The 25,623-nt window shown below is 39.3% G+C and overlaps 2 protein-coding genes across 5 annotated transcripts in view; one reads left to right on the forward strand and one right to left on the reverse strand.

Annotated features, from left to right (window-relative positions):
- The window catches only part of Lrrn3 (leucine rich repeat neuronal 3), a 32,114-nt gene extending 11,315 nt beyond the window's left edge, over positions 1–20,799 (reverse strand). Inside the window, exon 1 of the mRNA XM_036206170.1 lies at positions 20,323–20,799. The gene's annotated coding sequence lies outside the window, so the exon portion shown is untranslated. The remainder of the gene's footprint in view (positions 1–20,322) is intronic.
- Positions 1–25,623, forward strand: part of Immp2l (inner mitochondrial membrane peptidase subunit 2) — an 854,797-nt gene that overhangs the window by 403,411 nt on the left and 425,763 nt on the right. The window lies entirely within an intron of this gene.

Raw genomic sequence — 25,623 nt, forward strand, 5'->3', positions numbered from 1 at the left:
TAGGCAAGTGCTCACTTAATTGCATGCTCAACCCTGGAGATTATTTTAACTGTGACAAGAATAAATTACATAATACATATACATGTACACACACATATATAGTATATAAAAATATAACAAATGTTTTCTTGTGAAAATGTGCACATATGCATATGTGCTGGGGTACTTTTTTTCTGCTCAGAAAATCCTAAAAGTTGTTTATTAAAGTTATGCACTAGTTTCTAACTTTTTCTAGTTTTCATTCTTATCTAAAGATGTTTTGGTTAGATAGATAGCAATTTATATTTTAATACTCAAACGAGTCACAAAAAGATCTCCCCAAATATGCTTCCTTGACATTTAACTTTTAGACCTCCTCTTTCATTTACCCCAAGTTTATTTGAGAAATCATAGTATAGGTTGATCTGTGAAGGATGCCACGTGTCCTTCCTATCCCATCTGACATTCCGAGGATCAGATGTCCCTTTTTTGGCACACTCTGTTGATTAACAGGAAGAATGCTCATATCCTACCTTGTAGCATGATGATTTGGCAATGCATCGCTGATATAAATCTGCTTTCAATCACCTTTCATTATTGTGAAAGAATTGGGGGTAATTATCTCAGTCATTCAAACTATTTTAAAATCTTTTTTTTTCTTCATTGGAAGACAGTCAAAATGTCCCATCTTTATAGTTGCTAGCTGTGGAATTATTTGAAGACAGGGCATTTGTCAGGTAAGGTTAAAATCTTTATAATAAAATAGAGAAATTCTAGCTTTATTTTATTCTATAGCCACATGCACAGGCATTGCCTTATACAAGGATGGGTATGACAGGCATGTGTACATTTCCCCAAAAGTTCTAGTTTATATTGTTTTCCATGTGAAAGTCCTCTGTTTTATCAGCTATGCCATACTAGGTGACAGCCCAAAGATTTCCTCAGATTGTTTTTTTTTCTCTTTGATAAATTCAGTTGGAAAATATAGAAAGGCACTAGCCTGTGAAGATGAAGAGGAAGGCTCTGGATAAGAGGCCAGTCACACACCAGGGTCAGAGGTGGTGGCATGGTTTAGTTCTGAGGCTATCACAGAGGTCACAAGGTCAGTTTTTAGAGGGACCGTAACAGTGGCTCAGAGTTTCTGGGCCCTGGGCATTTCAGGTTTGTCCCAAATATAATCAGATGTTGATGTTTTTAATTGATCCTTCTTTAAAGCATGGCCACTCTGTCTTTAGTAGTTCACACAAGCATGCAGAAAATGTGCATGTGTGCATGCACACATAGACACACACAGCCTGCTTAGATCATTTAGTGTTGGTCATGAACACGATGACATGAGAGGGGGAAGTTACATGGGAGCCCCATCCATGCACAAATAATTACAGGCAACTAAGGAATGTGAGAGCAGGAGAAATGTCTTCTTTCTCTATGGGTGAGCCCTCTAATGGTTAGCCAATGCCAAGTGGTCATCCCTGAAATCAATACTCATTGCTTTAAAAAAAAAGAGAGAGAGAAAGGAAGGAAGGAAGAAAGAAAAACAGTGTTGTTGCTGAAACTTGAGTCAATGAAATATGTTTTAAAAGGAAGTTAAAAAATAATCATATCCCATGGTCAAATCCTTTCCTCAAATGCTATCAGAAAATTACAGGACCACATTTTCAGTTGGGATCAGGGTTAGCCCCTGGCTGATGTGAGATCAGTGATGGGTGGTGCTTTTCTATTTCTCTAGTTAAGGGAGTAGGCCACACAGATGTGGTCTGTGTTCTTTATAATGAGCACGGAACAGTTTGTATTTTAATTTCAAAACTGTGCCAGATTTCCCTCATGCTCTGTGCTTTTCCCATTATACTCTTGACAATTTGCTTAAAGCAGCTTTGCTATATTTTTGTCCAGGGACTACAAGAAGGATTTAAAATAGAATAACAAAAATGGAATTGAAGGCCAGAGAAAAGCTTCCTGAATTACAGCTTTGAGTTTTAAAAGTAATCTTTTCAGCAAGGTATGGATGAAATGCTCATGTCTGTCACATGTTAGCACATCTTACAGTGACTAGACATTCCTTTCTGCACCCAAATATAAATAAATACAAAAATTAAATTTTTTCATCATTTCTCATGCTTGGATTTTCTTGGGGGTTATAATATTGTTTTGGTCAGAACTGCCTCATCTGTGATGTATAGATTGTAAATGGTGTGCCATTTTCTGCAGTATAGATTAATTCCAGTGTCTATGGCAGATAGGATTTTGATAGTCTACTCATCCTTTTAGATTTTACTGCAGCTTTAGTCTTAAGGTTCTTTTAAAGGCCTCTGTCTTTCCCATTTACAACAACAAACAACAAAAATAACAGCAGTGGTCAAACTAATAATGAGCTACTTCATAGCCCCTCAGTTCAGCATCCATTCAGGGCTTTGGATGAGTCCTCCCATAATCCCAATGGCAGGTATAGTTATGCCCATTTCTCAGGTGACAGAGGAGGTTTAGAAGGATTTAATGAGTTGGTCCAAGTAGAAGGGACTGTTAAACAATGCTGTCTTAGCTTTATTCCAGATCCTGCCTCCATTGTTAGCCAGCTTTAGCTTAGCTCATGTTCCACAAAGCTGTGTTAGCCATACATAGGTCCTTAGTTGACCAACCTAGTGAGTTGTGAATGAACTTCCATGTGAAAGAAAAATAATGGTTTATCACACTGTAGTGGACACATGAAATGTTGTTGAATATCATTTATAAAATTTTGATTTAATTCTTCTACTCATTAATGCTTTGTTTATGTTTTCCTTCATTGAAATCTCCGTTTGTAATTGTTGCCAGTGTTTCCATAGAAGTCAAACTTGGAGAAACAGCATGCTTTTCTTTTTGCTTTCTTCCCAGCATTACCTCTGCAGTAGCTTCCTTGTTTTTCTGTTTCATTCTATAAATACCATTAAATATTCATTTATTTACTGTGGGGTGTGTGTGTGCGCGCGTCCGCACACATGCTATGGTGCACATGCGGAAGTGAGAGGAAAACTCTGGGAATTAGTTCTCCTTTTCCATTATGTAGGTCCCAGGAATTGAACTCAGTCTTGGCAAAAATTGCCTTTACCAACTGAGCCAGCCATCTTGCTTCCTGCTGACCTTTTTCTGTGTGTCTAATGCTTAACTAAAATAACAGCTGGCATTGTGGCTCAGTAAATAGCTGCTAAGTGAGTAAATAAAAAGATGAATGAGTGAATGGATACCATTTTTCTCTTAATTATAAAATATGATACCCTTTTTTTTTTTTTTTTTTTTTTTTGGTTTTTTGAGACAGGGTTTCTTTATGTAGCTTTGCACCCTTCCTGGAACTCACTTGTTAGCCCAGGCTGGCCTCAAACTCACAGAGATCCGCCTGGCTCTGCCTCCCGAGTGCTGGGATTAAAGGCGTGCGCCACCACCACCCAGCGATACCCATGATACCCATTTTTAAAAACTTCTTTGCAAGGCACTCATTTTACCTTGCTGATCTCACTCATATAGTGTGGATGAGGGGGATGCTAAGAGCGGATACAAAGCTAGCAAATGAGACATCAGCATGCATGCATTTTATTTCCGGACACTACAGGACTAGAACAGAGCCCACATGAAGATACTATCACACAAGGACATACAGTTAAATTCAGACTGTTGAAAAACCCTGTCTGTCCTGTATAAGATCTTTGGTGAGATACGCTGTGTGGAAACCAAAGGAAATATTTATTTGTATATCTTTTCCAATGAAGGTGTGACTTTCAGCTGACTTTTTAAGCTGTATGTATGGTAATAGCACAGTGATAGGGACATAAAGGCATACAGTTTCATAATTTTTGGCCTTTCTATAATATGCTCTTAGTATCTAGAAGTGTTAAAAGATTTTAAAAGAATAATGGAAAGTGTTGTAGTAACAACAAAAGTAATAACAAATACAGAGCTAATGGAGTGTAAGTGGTAAGAAAGGCACTGTAGAAGACTGGCGTGGTGTGGCTGGAGGCCAGACCCTGCTTGTTCCAGCTGATAGTGATCAAATGGGAAATAATGGCTACTCAGACAACCTGTGAACTTGTGTCTTTAGTGAAGCATGGCTTAGAGTAGATAGTAATTGCCAGAAAGTGACGGTGAACTTCAGAGAAGAACAACACCCTGGTAATGAAATTGTGTGTGTGTGTGTGTGTGTGTGTGTGTGTGTGCGTGTGCGTGTGCGTGTGCGTGTGCGTGTGTGTGTGTGTGTGTGTGTGTGAGTGTATACTCTGAAGGAAAAGCTTCGATGCAAATTCAAATGCTATCTCCTGTGAGTAGGATTGGGCAAATGTTGGTGTTAAATTTCAGCAGACACTGCACATAGGAAATGAATAAAGCGTGCTTCGATGTATAAGCATTGTATCCTAGATGCTGTAATATTACCAGCGGAGTTGAAATTATTGTAATGAATCAGAGCTTTGTAACGGGCAGCTGAGTGTTTTAAATAAATCTTTAGGAGTTCATTATTATTCAATGAAATTATTGCTCACCAGATCTGAAATAACAAATCTGTGGCCTTGACATTTAATCAAAGCATGAAAACACATTTATTGAATCTCATATTTGAGATTATTACTGTAGCAGTGCCCAATTAATGCATGTGGATTTAAAAAATTCCATTCAGACAGTAAAATTCAAAATGCTTGTTATCCACACACAGATTCTTTTATTCATAGCTTTGTTTAGTTGCCTTTTTTGAATATGCTTATTTTGAGTTTTTAATGAAGAGAATGGGTTTAATGTAAATGTATACACATATATAAAACAACTGCCCGATTTCTCTTCAGGAGCTAAAGGAGCAAAATTGCTGAAGGGAAGCCCAGCAGTGGTGGTGCACACCTTTAATCCCAGCACTTGGGAGGCAGAGACCGGCGGATCTCTGTGAGTTCAAGGCCAGCCGGGGCTACAGAGTGAGATCCAGGACAGGTTCCAAAGCTACATGGAGAAACCCTGTCTCAAAAAACCTAAAAATTAAAAAAATAAAATAAAATAAAATGCTGAAGGCCTAATATTCCCCCAAATGATCAGTTGAACGTAAGTTATTTGTACCTGTTACAGGACTGAAGTACAGCTTTAAGAAGTTTTACATAATTGCATAATTTGATTATTAGACATCAGATACAAACGCCCCTTCAAACTCTGGCCTATAGATAGAAAAAGGGAGGAAAGAAGGAAGAGAGAAGGAAGGAAAGGCATTTGTGTTCTAGTTACCCTCTTTTCACATCCTAGAGAGAAATTCCAAGATTTGTCTATTCATGAGCATCTGCAAATCACATTGCAGCTTAACTGTCTCTTCTCTGATTTAATAGAAACTTGATTGTTTTCTAGGATTTACATCCAGAGTAATTGTTTTTTCATTTTAATATTGAAGGAAGTAGATTGGATAAATGCATAACATATTAGAAATGCTATTAAGCAAACGATTGTGTGTGGTACTGCTGAATGAATGTTTCCTTTTACTCGTCTGAGCAAAACACAAATTTCTCCAATTATTTTTAAATTGATTGTTCTTTATTGTTGCCCAAGGAAAAGTGGGAGAATTCTGTTTATGTGCTGAGTCCATACCATTTCTTTTGTCTTACATAATGACCTAGCCCACAACAGTTGCCACACAGGCCAGGTATCCATCTCTGCAGGTCTGTATTTACAACGGCACCCAGCACGCCAATTGTTTTCTCACACCCACTTTAATTCCTGTTATTATAGTGTTATTTATAATACTCTAGTCTCGTCTAGCAGATGTATTTTCCTAATCTTTGCCCTGTTGCGTCTGTAACTGAAAATGTAATCTCTTACCACTAGAGAGTCACTGACAAACTCCCATGAAGCTGTGCTGGGGGAGGGAGACGACACAGCTGTGCTTGTCAGAGCAGCATCTGAAGAGGTCAAAAAAGTTGTCATGCTTGTCGCTGAGTTGGAAGAACAGGACCACATGTAGTGGTGGAGGCCTGCAAACCCAGCATTTGGAGGCCAAGTCACAAGGAACTTCCTGGGGCATTATAACAAGATCTTGCATCAGACAGACAGACAGGAAAATGTAAAATAAAACAAACAGAAACAAGCAGGAAAACTAACACTGATACCTTAATTGCTTCTAGATACTTTGCCTCCTAGTTCAGGGATTCCGTGTGAGAAGTGGGTCAGAAATGAGTATTTTATTTTACTTAGCATGAAGATAGTAAGCTGCTTGCTTCGGTGGGTGCTGACACGGGTGTGACATGTCCAAAGGTCCTTTGTAGCGTGCTTGTGAAAAAAAAGTGTGTTATTTTGAGATTAAAGATGTTTCCCAGAATGTTAATGATGTCCGTTCTGACCTAGGATAATAAACTTGCCTTTGCTGGTATGTTAAGAACTGGGACATAGACTCTTGTTGGGAGTGTTGTACAGGGACTCAATACATGTATTAGTGTAATTAATGTAGCTAACAGAGCTGTGTTGGTAAAAGCAGGGATACTGTAAGCAGCATCTTTACCATGTTCCAGACACACAGATAAGTAGTATTTTCATAGACTTTTTTCTTTTCCTCTTTTTCCATAAATATGTGTTACAGATAATATAAATGGCAAAGACAAGAAGCAGCCCCATTCTTAAAGCTATGAAAAAAAATAGGCCTCCTGCTGGGAGGTTTGTTTCCCTCGGGTGGGAGGAACAGTAGAAAGCACTCTGTATTTGTTTCTTAAAAGGTACTCCAAGAGACGTTTCCCAACAGCAAGCTAAATAGCATGTGGCAGTTGCCACAGCAACCCATTTTTGTGATTTGCAGAATAAGCAAGCAAACTTGATGCAAATTGTCAGTCAATGAATTTTGTTCTCCTGAAGCTGGTAGTATGTGTAGCCTTGTTGGTCAATGTATGTACATTTGTGATGCCTCCCTCTCATTTACTTTCAGTGTGCTGTCGGGTGTTAATGTTCATTCCCTGGCTGTATAATTTCTGAGTTGTATATATGATGTTAACCGGAATAACTAGATGTCAGATTTGTAGGAAGTTTGTTAGTGCAAAATGAACGTTATTTGGCATATATTTGGCAATTCTTCAGCACATTAATATATCAATTCTTAAGTCTATGAAGAAGATTCAAGTTAATTTTCAAGGGTATTAAAAAATATTTTAAGTGAATGTTTCCTTTATAATCTACATGGATAGAAACCTTCTTTTCTCTAAGTGAGACCTTTGCTGCAGAAATGGGCTTAGCTCTGGACTGGAAATTCCTAAAATGTCATAGGTTCTCCTTGGCACTATGCATTCTAGCAAGTGGGTGTCCATATTGGACACAACTCTGTATTCAGATTCTCCTTCTGTCCCCCTCCCTTCCTTTCACGTGAACAAGGCTACCTCTTTCTTGTTTTCCTAGTCACTGGAGTATTTAAGAAGTTATGACCTTCAAAGTTTGAATCAAGTTTGTTCAAGTTCTATACATATTGAAAGTGGGGATAAATGAAGCACAGCTTACCAGGAATCCACCAACGTGTCACCTCTCATGGCCCCTTAGCAGGTCCCCCCATTTGCTGTCCCTTCCCTTCAAGTCTGCCTTTAGCACTTTCTCCTCAAGCCAACAGCAGAGTCGACTAAGTAAAGGAGCAATGGTGAGTCTTGTGTTGTTGATCATGATTTCTCACGACTGTTGACAACTGTACTTGGTAATTTCATTTGAACTCTCCCATCCTTTCTTATAATTCATAGGATGATAGCATAAGCATATAAATAGAAAATGTGTAGACTGGAATCAAGCAACAGAAATGAGGATATTGCTTAAAAAATCAAAATATAAATGGTCAGTCCTTAAGATAACATTGACTTATGGATTACTTAGCTATGGTAATAGAAACAGGACATAAAGGGAACTGGAGAAATAAAATTATATAACTTTTGTCTCTTCTCGGCTTGAGGTTTCATAATTGCCAATTCTGGAAAGAAAGAAAGGCTCAGAATGTGAATCTTTGGGACATATATATTCATGCATGTAGGAAGGAGGTGATCATTCAAGAGAGGGTTGTTTCTCTAGCACACTGGGCCTTGAGAAAGATTGCATGAATAGAAATCTGACCCGAGATAGAAATGGTGTACACTGGGGGGTTGAGAATGAAATGTAGCTTTTGTCTCAAACTTGTCTGCCATGGACAGTGCTTTTCTGTGCCCCACTTTGCTCTATACTCACACCTGAAATTTCTTAAGTAGAAAATGCAAATCTTTTCTTTTTCTCTTTTGCTCTCTTGTGCCCTCAGAACAGTATTTAATAGAAGTAGCCTAGTAGGTCAGGAGTCAAACCCAGACTCCGGTTCTCCTGCCATCACATGTCACTGTCTCCTTAACTGATACAGAATGAGTAACAACAATACTCATCTTACAGGAATATTGCATAAATTAAATATCTAAAGTTTTCAGTACAGATTTATCCCAAAGCATGAAGTCATCATGAATGCCAGTCATTATCAAATTAACAAACATCATTTCACTACTTCATTGGAATCGGTTGTACCTTACATTTAGTTCAGTGGTAGAGACATAATAACAGAGTTGGCAGAGCAAAGAGAGTACTTGGATGGCATTTGCCTCTGATTTCCAGAAAAGGCTGCATAATTTACTTGCCTAGTGGACTTTTTTCCTCATTATTTCTGTGTAAGTAACTCTTACAGTCTGGTGCAGTCTTATAACACATGTTAAAAGAAGATAGTGATTGGATACCAGTTACAATTCAGCATGGCAGCATTTTATAACCCTTAATGGCCAGCAGGTGTTTTTTAAAAATCCAGTGTTTAGATACATTGGAAGGTATACATGTGTGCATGCATGCTCACTTGCACAGCGGTAGGCCTATAACATTCAGTTGTTAACCATAAATATCCAAGAATTTATTTCAGGGCTTTTTGAGATGTTGCATATGGGCAGATATTGTGTTTTGAGCTGGAGAAAACCAGCTCTTAGAGAAGTTGTTAATATTGATGTGAACGTTGTTCTTTAGTAGTCGTAAGAATTGCCAATGAGAGACATAGGGGAGAGAAGTTACAGGGAGGAGGGGAAGACGTGTGTGGTCTTACAGACCACGTTAGCATCAGCAATTTAGACAACATTTTAGCCACGTAGGGTCTTAAATGCTCAATATTCCCAAGCGTGCTTTCTTTTGAGAGGAAACTTAACAAGAACGTTTTTACAAAAGTTTGAAAGTTGCAATGATAGCTATGATCCCAAACGCTGTCAATGCAGGGCATATGCTTCAAGCCTTCTATCACACAAAGAGGTACTTTCATTATAGGTTCTCTTTATATAAATAGGAGAGCTGTTGTTTCTATGGTTGCAGTCTTTACTTGTGAACTTTCATTTTGTAATTTCTCACTCATTTGTTTTCCTTTTTCTGGTTTAAAAAATGAAACTTCTGGAAGTCAGAGATACTCGCATAGCTCTTTCCCTGCCCCTTCTGTTACCACATCTCCACCCCTAAAATCATGTTGGGACACAAATTGAGAACACCCAACTCAGTACATTGACATCCTTGATGGAGAGTAATATGTCACTGTCAAGAAAATGCCAATCTAAAGAGGCGTTGGAGAAAGTGCCTGTAAGTCGGTGAATAAGCTTCTGCTAGACGACAGCTGGGTGTGTGGGGATGGGATCTTCATGGAGAATGTCCTGCTGAGTTTTTCTGTAGGGTTGAGTAAAGAAAGAATAGAGTCTATATTTCTTGAAATTTTATCTGCACATCAGATGAAATATGTGCTAGGCAAAGGTTGAATCACCTTGTTTTGGTTCCAGTTGTTTTTTTTTTTTTTTTTTAATACTGGGGTTACTTTCAACAAGTAGCATAATGCCTATCTAGCCCTCCCAGTTTGAGGAACCTGCTATACTCGTTCTGCCTCTGTATTCAAGTGACATTGAAAATCAAATCTCCAGACAGTGTAGAAGTCACTCACTGGTTTGGCGGTCCTTCCTTGGTAGCCCTCAGTAGAATCCCAGCTGGAATGTGATAGGATGTATGAAATGAGAGATGCATAAACACACAGGCAAACTTGATTTTTTTCCCCATTTTCACGTTCCTTTTAAGGACATGAAATCCTGCTCCCAGCAGACCTCATCTCAAAGCCAAGAGAGATAAGTGGTGTCTTCCTAGACCGGGAGAGCAGAGTTGGACCGTGGCTACCACAGTCTTGTCTCGTTCCCAGTAGACTCAGTTCACCTGCTGGAATGGCTCAGCCAGGTCTCTGATAAGCAAACCTGTAATTATTCAGTCACACTCTCTTCTCAGTCTGTATTTGGGAGAGAAGTACAGTATGGTATGCCTATTATGTGTATAATTTGTATAAATTCAAGCAATTCTCACAGATTAAATTTTTACTTGACAGACAATATACCAGCAAAGGCCTTCAGTCTCAATCTTCTGCCATTTACTACTTATGCCTTTTATTTTTTATTTTTGCAGAGATTCCCTAGAGCGTCTGAGGTGTTTCTTTCAGAGTTTCTGAAATTCTGCATTTAAATAAAACTATCAAGTGAGTTTGATACAGATCAGCATGGATAAAAATATTTGAGTCTATTTGCTGTGATACATGTACCACTTACTATCAATCTGCACCAACTATGAATGTATTCCTGCTTGTTAACTGAAATGAAATGTCACTTTGGAATGAATGACCAAGTAGTGTATTGTCTTAGAATATTTCTGCCTTCCAAGATACATAGAAGTCACTCCCAAGGAAAACACAGGGCAGCAGCATGTTGCTATATAATTAGGTGTGGCTGTGTGAAATGGAGAGCCCCATGCTTCAGTGAAGTTTATAGCTGAGTGCCTTAGTACCTCTGGTGCAGTGTGGGAAAAGATGGAGGAAATTTGTGCTGACCCAGGAGAGGGGTCACTATTCTTGATGGGGAAAATTATTTATGGGACATATTTAAACTTAGAAATGCTCCTCATCTCTTCCAGATATTCAAAGCATAAAAAAGTAATAGGAAATTGGCAGTGTTTTCCAAACCAATTCATTTTTTTAGGAGCAAAATGATAAATTCAAAACATTGTTCTCTTACGCAATTTGTAAGATAACTTTAAGAAAACTTTAGTTATTTTAAACTCAGCTTCTGTCCTCAAAAGTGTGATAGAAATCTTGGAAGTTCATTAAGTCCCTCTACAATTCAACCATGGTCATTTTAGTATATATAACACTGATTATACAGATTAATAAATATATTTAATGGATATTATTAGTTGAATTATACCATGTTCATCTGTTCATCATTCATGAAATAAGATTGTGCCGATGAAGTTATACCATGTGGAAAAATGATGAAGGTGTCTGACTGTTGTAGCATATCTTTGCTGAGGAAGTGAAAATGTTGGTGAGAAGGTGCTTCCCAAAGGATAAACATTAGCCTGTTCTAAAACTCTGTCACTGGCATGGGACAATAGCATTCTTCTGGATGGTGTGGGTTTTGCAGTCGGACAGAAAACATTGAAATCAGGCCCTTGCCACTGAATAAATTTGGAAAATTGTTTATTCATGTGGAACCTCAGCTCCCTCATGGAGAGGTGAGGTCTATATAGAGCTTAACCAGGGTTCAGAACATATGCTATGTGTTGAATTAGTGCTGGCCAGCATCTATCTCCCTACTCCCTCTTCATCCATTGTTATAAATAAAGAAGTAGCAGGAAATACGCTATTAAAAGTTTTTAATTAAACATTACTCATGTTGAGTAAGCAAGATGGCTTGGGGTGAAGGTAAGGAAGCTTGCTGCCAAACCTGAATCCCTATGATGGAAGGAGAGAATTGACTCCAACGAGTTTCCCTTTGACGCCCATGTGTGTACACTTACGCTGCCTCCCCCCACATGTACACACAGACAGAAAGAAAAGAACAAGGATAATAATTTTAATATATACATATCCTTTATGTATTTTTAGTTAGGTGACAATGGTACGCTAGACTGGTTTTTATTGCTTCAGAATTGAACGTTTTTGATATTTGAATTCCTTTTTTCATTTGTCTAACTAGTTATGATTTAAAATACATTTCTGTTTTCATAAGATAGTGTGTGTGGATATACCTTCTCTTCCTAGTCACTGGAGAAAGCCTCAGTTTAAAAAAAAAAAACAAAAACAAAATTAGGAGACTCTGTTTTCTTCCTTCTACCAAGTGGTTTCTAGGGATTGAATTCAGGTTGTCGGGCTTGGTGGCAGGTGCTTCGCTTACCAGATAAACATTCTCCTGAGAAACATTTTTGCACTAGTTTCTTATTTAGCTTTTTCTGTGTAGGATGGAGAAGTTGAAGGACACCCCCCCCCCCCCCCCCGGCTAGCCTCCTTTGGGGGCAGGGTGGGGAGTCACAGTGAGAAACTCAGAAATTTCACCAAGAGTCAATGGAGATGATTTCTGATGAAGCATTAGAGTTCACTCTGAACGCCAGATGACCGCTTCCATCAATTAACTCCACAGAGCTAGGCAGTTATTGATACTGGGGAGGATCAATGAGTTTCATTGAAAATTGGTGCCCAGTGCCAGCAGTGATGTAGTATTCTGACTTTTTTCACCTTGCTTTGTTTAAAAAAGAGTGCACCAGCACAAGTGTCAACAGACTGAGATGAGTTCTATGGGGGATTATTATCAGTCAATATTGAGATTTGAGACACATGAGCTAAGATTTGCATTTTCCTTTGTGCCATTGTTATACTGTGTGACCTGAGTTTATGAAGCATTTTGAATTCTACTTAAAAATGGGAAAGCAGATAGTGTATAAGATGAAGTCCACCTGTCCTTGTGAACTGAATTATAAAACTCAGGCCAGTCTATCTAATGTATATCAATAGTTAACTATAAGTAAGTAAAACATTCCTCTTCTCTGGAAAAAAGAAAGAGAGCATCTGAATGAGCGCTGCCGCCAAGAGCTTTCTCGCTTGAGTGTGGTATGAACTGATAATAAGTGGTAGTGTTATGAGGTGAGGAACCTGAATCCAGGAGGGCAGTTTAGACAAGTTGAATCATTGGGAGGCAGGGTTGACCTGTATGACACAGATGAATGTTTTGTAGAGGCAAGTTGACTTAGGCTTTTTTTCCTGTTCTGTCTTTAAGTGGTTATTAGATTATTTTTCTTTCCTAAGCTTGTATTACCCCTCTATAAATAGAATTAATAATAATACTCCATGTGGCTCTCATGAGCATTAAGTAAGGCCTTAGCTGCAAAGTTGTTCACACGAAGGATGGTATCACTACCATTGCCCGAGTCAATGGAGTCTTGGCTAAAAGAACTAATGTGGTTTGAACTTACAGGTTTTCTGATGATGTAATTTATGCCACAGTGTTTATTTTAATTCATTTCTTTGACCATTTTATTCAGTAACATCCCAGTGTAAATGAAAAATGGGGCTCTGAAAGGAAAGTGGAATTTGCTTGCTCCTTAAAAACAAAGCAGCTCATTATGGAAATGTTATTTTGGCAACAGGCTGATTTTAAAGAGGTGGCTGAACATTACCTGTGACAGTCTTTGAGCAACTGTAGTGTGTATTAAAAAAAAATGTATGGATGATAAAGTACAGTCAGAGGAACCAATACAAATAATATATTTGGAAAGAGAACACATGTAGCTATTCACAGCCAATTGACTTGTTGCATGAATGAAGTCTAAGCTCCTATCTCATAAAGACATTTATATATTTTTCATGCAGAATTTCTACAACCAGAGTTGCCCGGTTTGTGTGTGCTTTGAATGTATCTCTGTTCCATGTGGGGTGCTCCTGTGGCTTTGCTCTTCCCATCCCACCGCCCTCTCTCTTTGGTGGTGGAGCACTTCAAGCTGGACCCTTCCCTTACTCTGTGCCTTAAGCACCTGCAGTGTGAGGCCGTCACCCCCTTGCCCTTTGTAAGAATTAGAATGCCATCTTCCTAGCTACATATTGAAGTGATTCCCTGTGACTACTGAAATTTTAGCAAAGGTCACTGTGTTCCCCTGTGTCCTGCAGGTGTTAAATACTCTGCAGAACGTTTTTAGTACTCAGTGTTTCTGAGACTGACTTTGGTAAAAATAGAATGAAGCTGAGCCTATAAACACCGCTAGCAAGCTCTGGTAAACTGGGGTTTCTTAGCATAGAAATGTGATGATAAGGAGAATATTCTAAATTTACAAAGACAAATATGAGACAATAGGAGTCATATGGTGACAAGGTATGTATGGTCTTATTATCTTTTTTTGATATTTTCTCGTTTTTCTTTCTTCTTTTTTTAATTTTTTTATTTTATTTTATTTTTTTGAAAAAGGGCTTCTCAGTGTAGATTTGGAGCTGGAAAGTAGACTAGGCTTTCCTTGAACTCACAGAGATCCACCTGCCTCTGCCTCCTGAGTGCTGGGATTAAAGATGTGAGCCACCACTACCTGGTCCTTTTTTATTTTCTTAACCAAAGTGAAAACTTACAAGGTTGTTGACAGTGTGATTTAAATGCTTCTTTTTTTGTAACGAGACTGTAGTGTATTATAGAAAAAATTATTCCAGGAAATGAATCTACTAAAACAATTTGATTTCTTTATAATCTTTGTATTAATTTAGTAGTTTTAGAAAAAAATATGTAAGCCTAAATTCATCTTACCACCATAGTGAAAATGAAGCTCCTACATTTTCTGTAGTCAAAACAGCCAGTGGCTTCATGCTATTCACAGCTGCTGTAAATCTGAGCCTTTCTGGTGGATCTTGCCCAGCTCTGGCACACTTATGAGCATGCTTTGCAGAGCATTTCTGTGCCTGGTCCTGAGGTCCCTGCTTTGTACAAGCAGAAAGCTCTGTTTCCTTTTCTGGTTCTGCAGGAATATAGGTCCCGATAGTTTCTGCCTCAGGAAAAAGAGAATTGTTACTAATGCAAAACTCATTGCCTCAGTCTGCCTGTTAGGGCAGGAAGGCAGAAGCCTGTGAAGAAGCCCTGAGTGGGCTGCTGTGAGCCAAAGGTGCTCTGCTTCTTAGAAGTCCATCCTGACAGCACACACATCAGTTCTTTGCTGATTTGTCTTTGTCATATTGTTTTGATTTTTGCTTTTTAAAATTTAGAATATTTTCATTCATTTTAAAGACTATATTAATTTTAAAGTAAAATGTATTTTTCACTTATGTTCTCAGATTAAGAAATACTTTGTGAATGAAGTTTGTTGGCATTTTTACATTATTATTTTGCAAATTTAGCAGTTTACATCTTTAAGTTAGTAACTTCTCTGGATGGTTGAATAACCAGGAAGGAGATGCTGAAGGAAGGGCTTCTCATTTTACCTTCACTGGTGTGCTCATGGGCAGGCGGATCCTCTAGTCACCCAAGAACTTGTGTCATAATTTTTGGTAATCTAGAAAAGCTCCTGAGGAACTTACTGTATCCCATTACATTCAGTTTCTGAGACCTGTGCCCCTCATCTGATTATCAGAACGCTGATGTTGTCAGACAGACATGTGGAAGAGTAGGCAGAGCACTTTAGACCTAAAGATTGATGGTGTTTTGTTTTTTTAATTATGTAAGACATGTAATGTGTTTTGATGAAATCCTCCTCACTACCTCCCTCCTGATCCACTTGTGGGAAAAGTGGCAGTTTTCTTGAAGCAATGTGACCCTTAGTAGGCTCTCAGAGCCCCACTGTGTTGTCCTCCATCCATGCATACATTGTCAGTACTCAGTGGTTATTTTTCTCATTTAGCACAGGCATGGCACTTTTAAACTGTAATTTAAATTAAGAAATGTAGGTCTTTAGTTTGTGGAAATCCATGGAGAGCTATTTTGATGCCATGTAGAAAGCAAAAAGACTAGGAAAGGTCAGTCTTGAAAGTGAGTTAGTGAAGCAGAAAGGTAGCTTCTGTTGCTTCAGATGTGGCAAGAAGTACTGCTCTGCTACCTGCTACTCATCCAAGACATGGCTCCTCTCCTGTCAGCATGTCCCTAATGTAACAGGCCCTCCCTGCCCTGTCTTAGAAGAATGACCATTGTCATTCCCATCCTGGCCTTCTGGGTTAGGCAGAGGGACAGATGGGAAAAAGTGCTCTGTGAACAATAGAGCTTTAAACAAATATCCATGTTCTTATCCATTTTTAATACCCTTCTTTATTTCCCAAAAGTTTTGAGTTGTTAATTATTATCATGTTCATCAAAATTGGGAGAATGTTTTAGAAACACAGAGAAATTTTACAAAAAGAAAAGAAACTGAGCTGTAAAAGTAGTAGTATAAGCATTGCTTGGAAAGGCTGTTGGTCTGAAAATGAAAAGCGGTGAAGCATTAGAAAGGAGGGTTAGGTTGTTCTCTTTTGTCTCAGATAGGCAAGGCATGGGTATGAAAAGGGAACAGAGAGGGAGAAATAGTTAGTACCTTGAAATATTTGAAACAAAAATAACGTGGATTCGTGGGGACATGTACAACTTATAATTAACAACTGCATCTCTAGGCAAATGGTAGCAGTATTCTTACTAAGATTTTGAACAGCAGGGGAACACTCTAAACTGTATGACTCACCTTAGTGTATAATGGACTATATATTAATGGGAGCCAGGGATTTGAAATGTCTATGTGTTATGCACATGAAATAATAACTGTTAATGGATGGTAATTTCTGTTTCTACAATACTTTATGTGGATAAACATTTTTTAAATGGTGTATACTCTGCATCTTTCTATGAGGCAGAGAAGGCCAACTTTGAATAATGGAATGAACATTAAAAGGGTTTCTGCTCTAGAACTCTCCAGGAAATAGCCAAGCAAATTCAAAATCCAATGTTTTATTTCATTATAATTATAACAATGTTAAATTCTCTGGGTCTTTTCACCTGTCAAATGAACACATTGAATGACTTGCTTTCCATTTGAATGTGCTGTTAGTCTATGAAGATAGCATGTTTCATTCTCCTGTGTTGTAATTTTGTGAAATAATTAGTGATATTTTAGAAAAATTAGGCCTTCCTTATGGTCTAAAGATGGGATGAATGTGATAGCAAACAGGTGTGTACAAACTTCACAGTTATAGTAAGTGACCAGGTAGCTGTTGTACTTGACAAAGGTTTGAGATGAATGTTAAGTTTTCCTCACTGATCTTGGACTGGTTGACTTCCAAACAGTAGCTTTGGAGATCTGCTTCTCCCATCAGGTAAAGGGAAACATTTTTATTCTCCACGTCACTTTGTCTCATCCGTTGGTAACATCTACTTTTGCATGCTGGAATTTGATTTCCTTTGACATTGTGACCAAAGGATGAGATGCCGTTAGGGTCCCCTTCCTGAACATCACTGTGTGACAAGGGATGGGCTGCTGTGCTCTCCTATGCACAGATGTCACCCAGGGAAGTCTTCCTAAGTATTCCTTGTAGAGCCAGGGTGAGAGCTGTGTGTCGACAAGGTGGGCAGGCTGCACCGGTATGGTTAGTGGTCATTGCTGTATCTACTTTCATATATCAAAGAAGCAGTTCCTAAATGCCCCAGCACTCGAAACCAAAGCCATGGAGACTATTTCAGTGGTCTGCAGCCATAGTTTCTTAAAATTGATTAGAGCGACGTACTTTTACATAAATTACTCTTTTGGGGCACCCTTACTTAGCCTGGAAGTAAGAGCACATTTTGGACAAAGCTTCCTTTTAATGATCTTCAGATCCACCAGCTTAGCAATAATATTTACCTTAAAAAATTCTGTAGGTTACAAACCTTTCTGATCAACTGTGTCAGTTTGCACTGAGCACCAATGTTATGTTAAACAGTAATATTACCCCAGAGCCAGGGAACCAAAAGAGTTAGGGAAAATTGTAACTTCAAGCTGCTTGGGGGGCAGAAGCAGGAAGTGTAAAAAATAGGAACAAAGCCTGAGTGAGTACATCAGTGATCTGTAAACTGATCATCTTTTCCTCAGTCTGAAACTGGTGCCTTAGAAAGCAGCTAGTACACTTTCTTAAACCATTACCAGCAGCAACAACTACAGCCACCAAAGAAAATAATCCCACCTACTCGCCAGCATCCTAGCTTAGGTGACAAGCAGCACCCTGAAAAGGTGGCCCTCTCTGGCTTGCCTGGTCACAAAGCCGTCATTTCCAATTCTCTCCATGACTGGGGAGGATATGAGTGGTTAAGTCTTCCAGATATGCCTGTGTGCCAATCACCTCACATGGGTTACCATGTCACCAAACTCACATATGTGGTGACACCACCCAGGGCCTGGAGTACCAGTATTTCTGAGATCCAAGTGGGTACATTGCTGACACACAAAATATACGTAAGAGCTTTGCTAAGGTTCAAATCTGCTGTTCTTAGCTGTTACTGGTTGGGATCTAAAATTAGACTGGGTAGGATTTAAGGATGTATATGTTTGCTATGAAAGTTTCCTTGGAAAGGGTCTGGGTGAAAGCTGAAATCCATACTGCAGTGCTACATTCTGAAGGCTTTGGAGATGGGAGGCTGTGCGTCTACTCCTCAGCCTTCGTTCTTGCTCGGGAAGTTAGGCGCTACCTCACAATAATACCAGGTCCAATCGGTTTCAACAGCAGCACTTCTAATGAATAGAAAAGCAAAGGCAACAGCTTTCCTCCCAGTAATACATCATTGTGGGTTTTGGATAGATTGCATGTGGCGTCGGAGGCAGCGCAAGCCAGGCTGCCAATATTGCTAGCAATGCTTCACCTCCTTTCATTTTTCACTTGGAGCAAGAACCCTTTCCTGAAACTTGTTCATTTCACAGAGGGGAAATCGAAGGCACCGGCAGACTGTCCAGCTGCTTTATTGTCATGCTCACAAAGGGCGCTGGAATTAATTGACTTCTTACGTTACATATTTGTATACAGACTCATTTTTTGACACATTTATGAGAAGGTGGCAGGATCTAAGCGGCTGCTTATTGTCTGTCAGCTCTGGCATCTGTTATAAACTAGGAAGCCAGCGGGTCTGAAATCCCAGTTTGGGAAAAGATGAGCACCCAGTTTCAAAGCAGGAGACTCCATTAACTGTGAGCTGAACTAAAGAAGCAAAGAAAGAGCTCCAGCAGAAGAGACAGAAATGCTGGGTTTCTTTTACTGTCTCGCTAGCAGCCTTTAGCAGGGGCAGCGAAGCTTTGCATAGCCACCCTCGCTGGTGGTGTCTCTTTGAAAGCATATTCTAAGTAGCTGGCTTCTGCTTACAAGATTGGAAGTGAAAATCAGTCCACAGAGTATTCCATGAATCATCACTACATGGATGCTCAGAGAGTTGACTGACAGCGAGTCTGTCTCAAAGGCGTTGCTTTTGGAGCTGCAGATGAGGAACTCAGGGCACAAGTAATATTTGTTGTACCAGGGCACACTGTTTTCCTGATAGGTATTTACAGTTTTTACTTCTCTTTTTATTTCTCACACTGACTCCTTTTCCCTAAACTAGGAAGATTCCCACTCATGGTCATAGCCTGCTTTCACTAAAATTAGCGGCGTTGAAACAAGGACATATTGTTAAAAATGAATAAATTAGAGCTGAATTAAGCCATCCAGCTCAGTGAGAGCAAAGGGAATATTACAGTCAGTCTGAACAAACCATCTTCGTAAATAGGAAATGGACTTTGAAGCCATCCTCCTGTGGTCCTGTTAACTGCCAAGGAAGATTAGAACTCTTCTGGTTCATAGGGTCTCTTTACCTAGCATGGTCGCTCAGTCTGCTGCATTAGCAGTCAGACGTTTGCACTGTCCCTTCAGACCGGCGACGAGATGGGATGTTATTAAAGGGAAGTCATTTACCACAATCGGTAAGATGTAGCCTGGCAGAAATTCAATAACTGTTTGTGATATGCTCAGACTGCTACTCTGCCTGGTGCCTTTCACTCCTGACACACAACAGCATTCACCTTAATCTCCATGCACTGGGGCAGGGGGTAAAAATGCCTCATTGGCTTCCAAACAGAGAACGTGAGTGATCCGCTTTTCATTACAAGAACTGTGAAGAAAAGGACCAGATCTTACCATCTCCCTCTTACACATCTCTGTTTCTCTCTTCCTCTCCCCTCTCTTTCCTGGCCTCTTCTCCCCCAGCCTCTCTGTCTCCCTTTCTCTCCCTCTGGCTCTCTTTCTCTCTGCTCCCCCTGGGTCCTCTTCTCTTCTCTCTCCCTCCTCCTTCTCCTCCCCCGGCAAGCACTGCTTTCTCTCTCCCACTCACATCCTCTGATGGGCATTCAAGCTAGTAAAATGCCTGGTTGCGAATCCCACGAACACAGCTAGGTACACACAGAGCCGGAGGGGTTTGCATGTTCACTCAAAAGTGAAATGCAAAGGAAAATGCCCCTAGAATTCAGGCAGGGAGGAAACATCAAAGGAGAAGAGATGTGTAAAAACACAAGCATCAACAAAATGCGAAATAGAGAACATTTAAATAGATAGGTCTATTTTAAACTTACCTTGCATTAGTAGATGCAGGGATAGCCCTCCTCCGGTGCCCCCTGCTTGCTGGGTCCCTTGGCTGAGATAATCACATGGCTGGCTTCTTACCCAGTACAAATAGGTGCATATGTATGTGTAATAAAGTATACACAATTATATACTATAGATATGCACACATGCAAGCAACGGTATCTCTCTTTTTTTTCTAAAACATAAAGGAAGGCAGGAGCCTGCAGCTAGGATTCCTTCCCTCTTGACTGGAACTCTCTCTCCGGCAGCAGGCTGAGGCTCCCAATCCAGTGAAGAGAGATCCTGCTAGCTGGCTTCATTTCTCCTTGTTTCCATGGTGGTTAGTGGTGCATCGTTCCCCAGATCGCTTGTCACACTGACATGGTGCTGCCTGCTCAGCGGTCATTAATAACCGAACACCCTCCACTCCCCAGAGAGGAGCCAATCGCTTCAGACTGCCAAGATGTAGCACTCACAGCTGCTCCAGCCTGGTTGGCTGAAGCAGCCTGTCTGTCCTATGACAGCGCTCGCTCGCTGCTGCTTAGGGTACAAATAAATGAAACAGGCTTGCATATTTTTCCTTGGAATCGCTTTCTTTCCTCTTTTTTTCTTTTCTTTTTTTTTTTCCTTTTGGAGGAATGTTCAGGGATTTTCAACAAGTTTTCCCATTTGGGGTGTTATCAGTCATTTGGAGAAACTGTGGGTCTTTTTTTCCCCTCCTCGCTCTTTCTCTGGACAGGAAACACTTATGAATAAGGATTTCCTGAATATTAACACTTGGTAGCGACTCCACTCCCTGTCTGTGAAGTTTGGCTGTGGCTTTGCGTTGAAGGAGGGCAGCCTGCAGCTCTTCTGACAGCCTGCACTTCCCTACAGTCCTGCTTTAGCCTATGTGCTGGCAGTGAATAGCCTTCTTTCTCTTTCTCTTTCTTGCTTGCCTCCTTCCTTCCTTTTTTTCTTGTTGTTGATGTTTTGTTTTGTTTTTGTTTGTTCAGGTTTTACAATGAAATTTCTTATCTGCACTGACTGGATTTTTAAATTACAACAAATATTTGCTTCTCCCAACCTCATAACATTGGTACATAAGGGGGAACATTTGAAAAATAAACTTTTTCAGTTATAACTACTTCTTTATTTGTGATACAGTGAATCTGATACCACACAATGAATATGGATGTTGCATTGTGTGTGTGCCCGTGTGTGTTTCCCGTGTATGATTTTTTTTTTACTCAAGGATGCTTTCCAGTACCATAAGTTGAACACTTAAAAATGAGTCTTTTTCATTCTTAAGCTTCTCAACTCTATTGGCTATTTAACCAGGAAAATATTCTAGAGAAGCATTCTATGTGAAAACGTTTTGAATATTTAGGCCAAAAACTACAGCAGCGTATGAAGAGTTCAAGAACACCTATGACGAGGAGAAGAATGTGAAAGGCATGTTTTCAATCAGTGCACTGGAGAAACCTCTTGAAAGAAGTGCAACATGGGATCAATTTTCAACAGGTTAAAGCTGCTTTAGCTGAGACTCTAGCCCTTTCTTTGAAAGACTGCCCTCTAGTGGAGGAAAAGGAAATGGCATTTATTAGAGTTACTGGGGCGTTGGGGGGGGCAACAAAAAGTATTAGCATCAAATTGTTCCTTAAGATGTTTATCGAAGTGACGTAGACCAGTATTCTACATCATAGCCACATGCCAGGAAGCTTAACCTCACCAGCACTGTCTTTGACTACCAAATGTTTTCAAGTTGTGTTTTCTTTACCAAAAAATAAAATTAAAAAAATAAAATAAATATTTGGTTATTTGTTTTATTGATTAATTGGTCAATGGAGACAGGGCCTTGAACTTCTTGAACTTCTGCCTAGGCACTTTGAATGCTGGGATTGCAGGTGTTCCTCAGAATTATTTTTACTTTAGTAAATAATTCATAACCCTAACCTTTTTGATAAGAATGAGTTCAAAACAAAAGTAGCTTCTTCATTGGCCAAATGACACCTACTTCTGAAGGTTATCCTCTTAGCAGACACTCACCAGGGACTTGGTTGTCCACTCTGGAGGCACATATGGATGAGGCGGGCGAGGGAGGACAGTGAGTGTTGGGGAGTGCATCCCATAGAACTCAATGGCCCCCAGTTTTACTTTCCCATTGGAAACATAGCACGTTTTTGTAGTCATTTCAGTATTTGTAGGGTTTACTTACACACATAAAAGACTTGTACTATAATTGTAACAACTATTTGAAACAAAATCCTTCATATTATCCTGATTCCTTAACTATTTTATTTTGATTGATTGGTACTGATTATATAATGGACAAAACCAGTAATCTGTTGATTGTTATAATCCATTGATTATAATATGCTCCTCATAATGAAGATAAGTTGTGAGGACCAAGCAGATATGTGATAAAACAACTTTTTTAAAATGAAACTAATAATCACATGTAAACTTAAATTCAAACTTATAAGTTAATGAAAATGTTTTTATGATTTAGTTAGAATTGAGTGCTATTTTAAAAGCTGCCTTATATATAATAATTTCCTAGGAAGTTGTTTTTACTAAATGACTATTATATTTTCAAATGTAAGGAATGAGATTACTCTTTTAATGTAGGTACATGGTAAATCAAAAGTATATTGTACTTGTCTTTAAGTGTGATATCATAGGGCATTACAAATGGGATTTCATTAGGGAGAAAGTAACTCTGGCCATGGATGGACAAAGTTCAAGCTCCTGGCTGTAGCTTTCCTCCTGCAATTTCAGCAGTTTGGAATCGAAGTATGTTTGGGGATGCCATGGAAGTCACTCATTCAGTGAAATGTCATTGGGTATCCCCTCTATGATGAAGCACCATATGAGGAGATCCAGGTGTGGATGGTTAAGGGTTTTAGGGCATTAATTATCTGAAAATTGTTTGTGGTCATCAGAAAAGAACTATAATATCATGGAACCCCAATATGATCCTTAACATGTAGGTCATGACCCTTTTAAGGGTCAAACAACCTTTTCACAGGGATCTCATATCAGATATCCCGCGTATCAGATAATTTGCATTATGATTTACAACAGTAGCAAAATTACAGTTATGAAGTAGCAGCTTAACTAATTTTATTGTTGGGACTTTCCACAACATGAGGAACTGTATTAAAGTGTCACAGCATTAGGAAGGTTGAGAACCACTGTTCTAGAATGTTTAAATATTACACATAGCTGTTATAAGAGAGCCAGAGATAGAATGCCTCAACTCCTGAGCATTTCTCACTCTACCACCCTGTCATCCAGAGGATGATTGACAGATCTGCTGTTTCTGGTCACTGCTTCTACCTTTCTTTCTCTCTGCTTTCTTCTTTTTCTCCCCTTCTTCCTTTCTGCATTTCTTCATTTGCAGAATGTTCCTAGCAATTGTGCACTACAAACTCCCTATATAAGAAGTATACATTTTATCTATTTTGTATCTCTGTATTATAGCAGTTATCAAATGACTATTCAATATAATTTAAATGACCTTCAAGGAACTTAAATGTGTGAATGAATAATTAATCCTTAAATTGTGCTGAAGGTTTCTGCTTTCATCATCAAATGTAGGATGGACTATTGATGGACTTAGTAGCTGGAACTATTAATTGAGACATGTTTGTGGTCATCCTACCCTAGGATTGATTCTCTGTGTATCTTCCTTTGAGAAGCAGTCGGGGCAGTGAGCAGCCTGCAGGGTCAGGGCTGAGTGGTTGGCTCTGAGTCCTTACCTGCTTCCTGATCTCTGACCAGAGCTTGGGGTTAGGTGTTGTCGCTGTGAAGTGTCATCCATGGAGCGAAGCAAGTGGCATCTCGGAGTATCATTTTCCTCCTAGGATTCGCCTGAGGATTAAAGTTGCTGATACCTACACAGAGCCTAGAAAAAGTCATAAACTGTAGTGAAACTGAAGGCCAAGCTTCCTTTTGGTGTTCATCTAGCATTGTGGCAATGGCCAGGCATCTCAGATGCTCTTCTCGTCCTTCTCATCATCCTATTCTCCATCAGCACCGTGTTAAGTTTGTTGCAGATTCTCCCTTGTTCAGAATGCCCTCTCTGCTCTCTGCCCAGACTGCTCCATCCCTTGACTTGTTGCCGACCTATCCTTCAGCAAGTTACTCTAGCCATGACTTACTAGTAGACAAGACCTCTTCATGGTCCACAGAAGCACACTTATTTCTTAACCACTTAGCATGCATAATTATTTCTATACTTTTGCCTTCTTCCCGTTTTAATTTCTAAAGGAGGGGGGGATATGCCTTAGTATGTCTATAAGTCTCCCTCCATAAGACAGTAAAACAGAGAAAACCTTTGTTGAATGCTAGTAGACACCTGGGTTTATTTTGCAAGTTGTTACACCTTACAGCATCTTCATAACAGACAGATGTGTTCATCCCTGTCAGACAATATAGAAACATGGCTTATTTGCCCAGTGTCCCCAAACTATTAAGTAAGGGGGCCAAAATATAAACTAAGTTCTGTCTGCTTACACAGCCAGTGCTCTGGCCACTGCACAGGGCACTCAATATTCATTTGTAAAATAAATGAATATTTGATTGATAGCTTTGCCAACCAATTCAATGTAGTCAGCAACAAGGGATGCCAAAATAAATTACTATTTTAAAAAAGGAATGAATTTTATACACAAGATAGTAGAGGCTTTTGTATTTATGTTGTTCAGTGTTGGTGACAGAATTTTATTGCTGTCATGATTTGAGAAATAGAGCTAAAAGAAATACTGGTGCTCATCAGAAATATGTACTGATATATCCAGAGGGCTAAATACTCATGAATAAGCCACTGATGATAGCAGACAGCCATTATGAAGGTCTCCAGTGATTATAGCAAGTAGGTTCTCAACTCAGAACCATGACTCAAGGTGAGCAACATTGGTTGATTGTTTCAGTGTTGAACTAAATCATCTTAGATCACAGTTTCCATTTTCCTCCTCAAAGGAGATTTAGCTTGTAGAACGGCACGTAAAACCTGAAGTCTTTTTTTCCCTCCCCATGTGACCATTTCTGGTTTGTGGAAAAAAAAAACAAAAAACCAAAAACAACAAAACCTTTTGTTAGGGTCACAGCACAGATTCAGATTCATCCAACGAACAGATAGGAGACAGACAAAAACATGAGGTCTTTCTTAGCTATTATTTTCAATGAAGGGTTTGAGTTCATTTGAAGAAAAGAAGTAAATTTATAACTCAGATTTATAACCAGGAGCAGGAAAGTTGTGAGAAATCAGAGGGACAAATCCTGGATTCTTATTTTGTTCTCAAATTCTTCTGTTTTCACTTAGA

The sequence above is a fragment of the Onychomys torridus genome, chromosome 14 (assembly GCF_903995425.1).
Source record: "Onychomys torridus chromosome 14, mOncTor1.1, whole genome shotgun sequence".
NCBI classification, from domain to species: domain Eukaryota; kingdom Metazoa; phylum Chordata; class Mammalia; order Rodentia; family Cricetidae; genus Onychomys; species Onychomys torridus.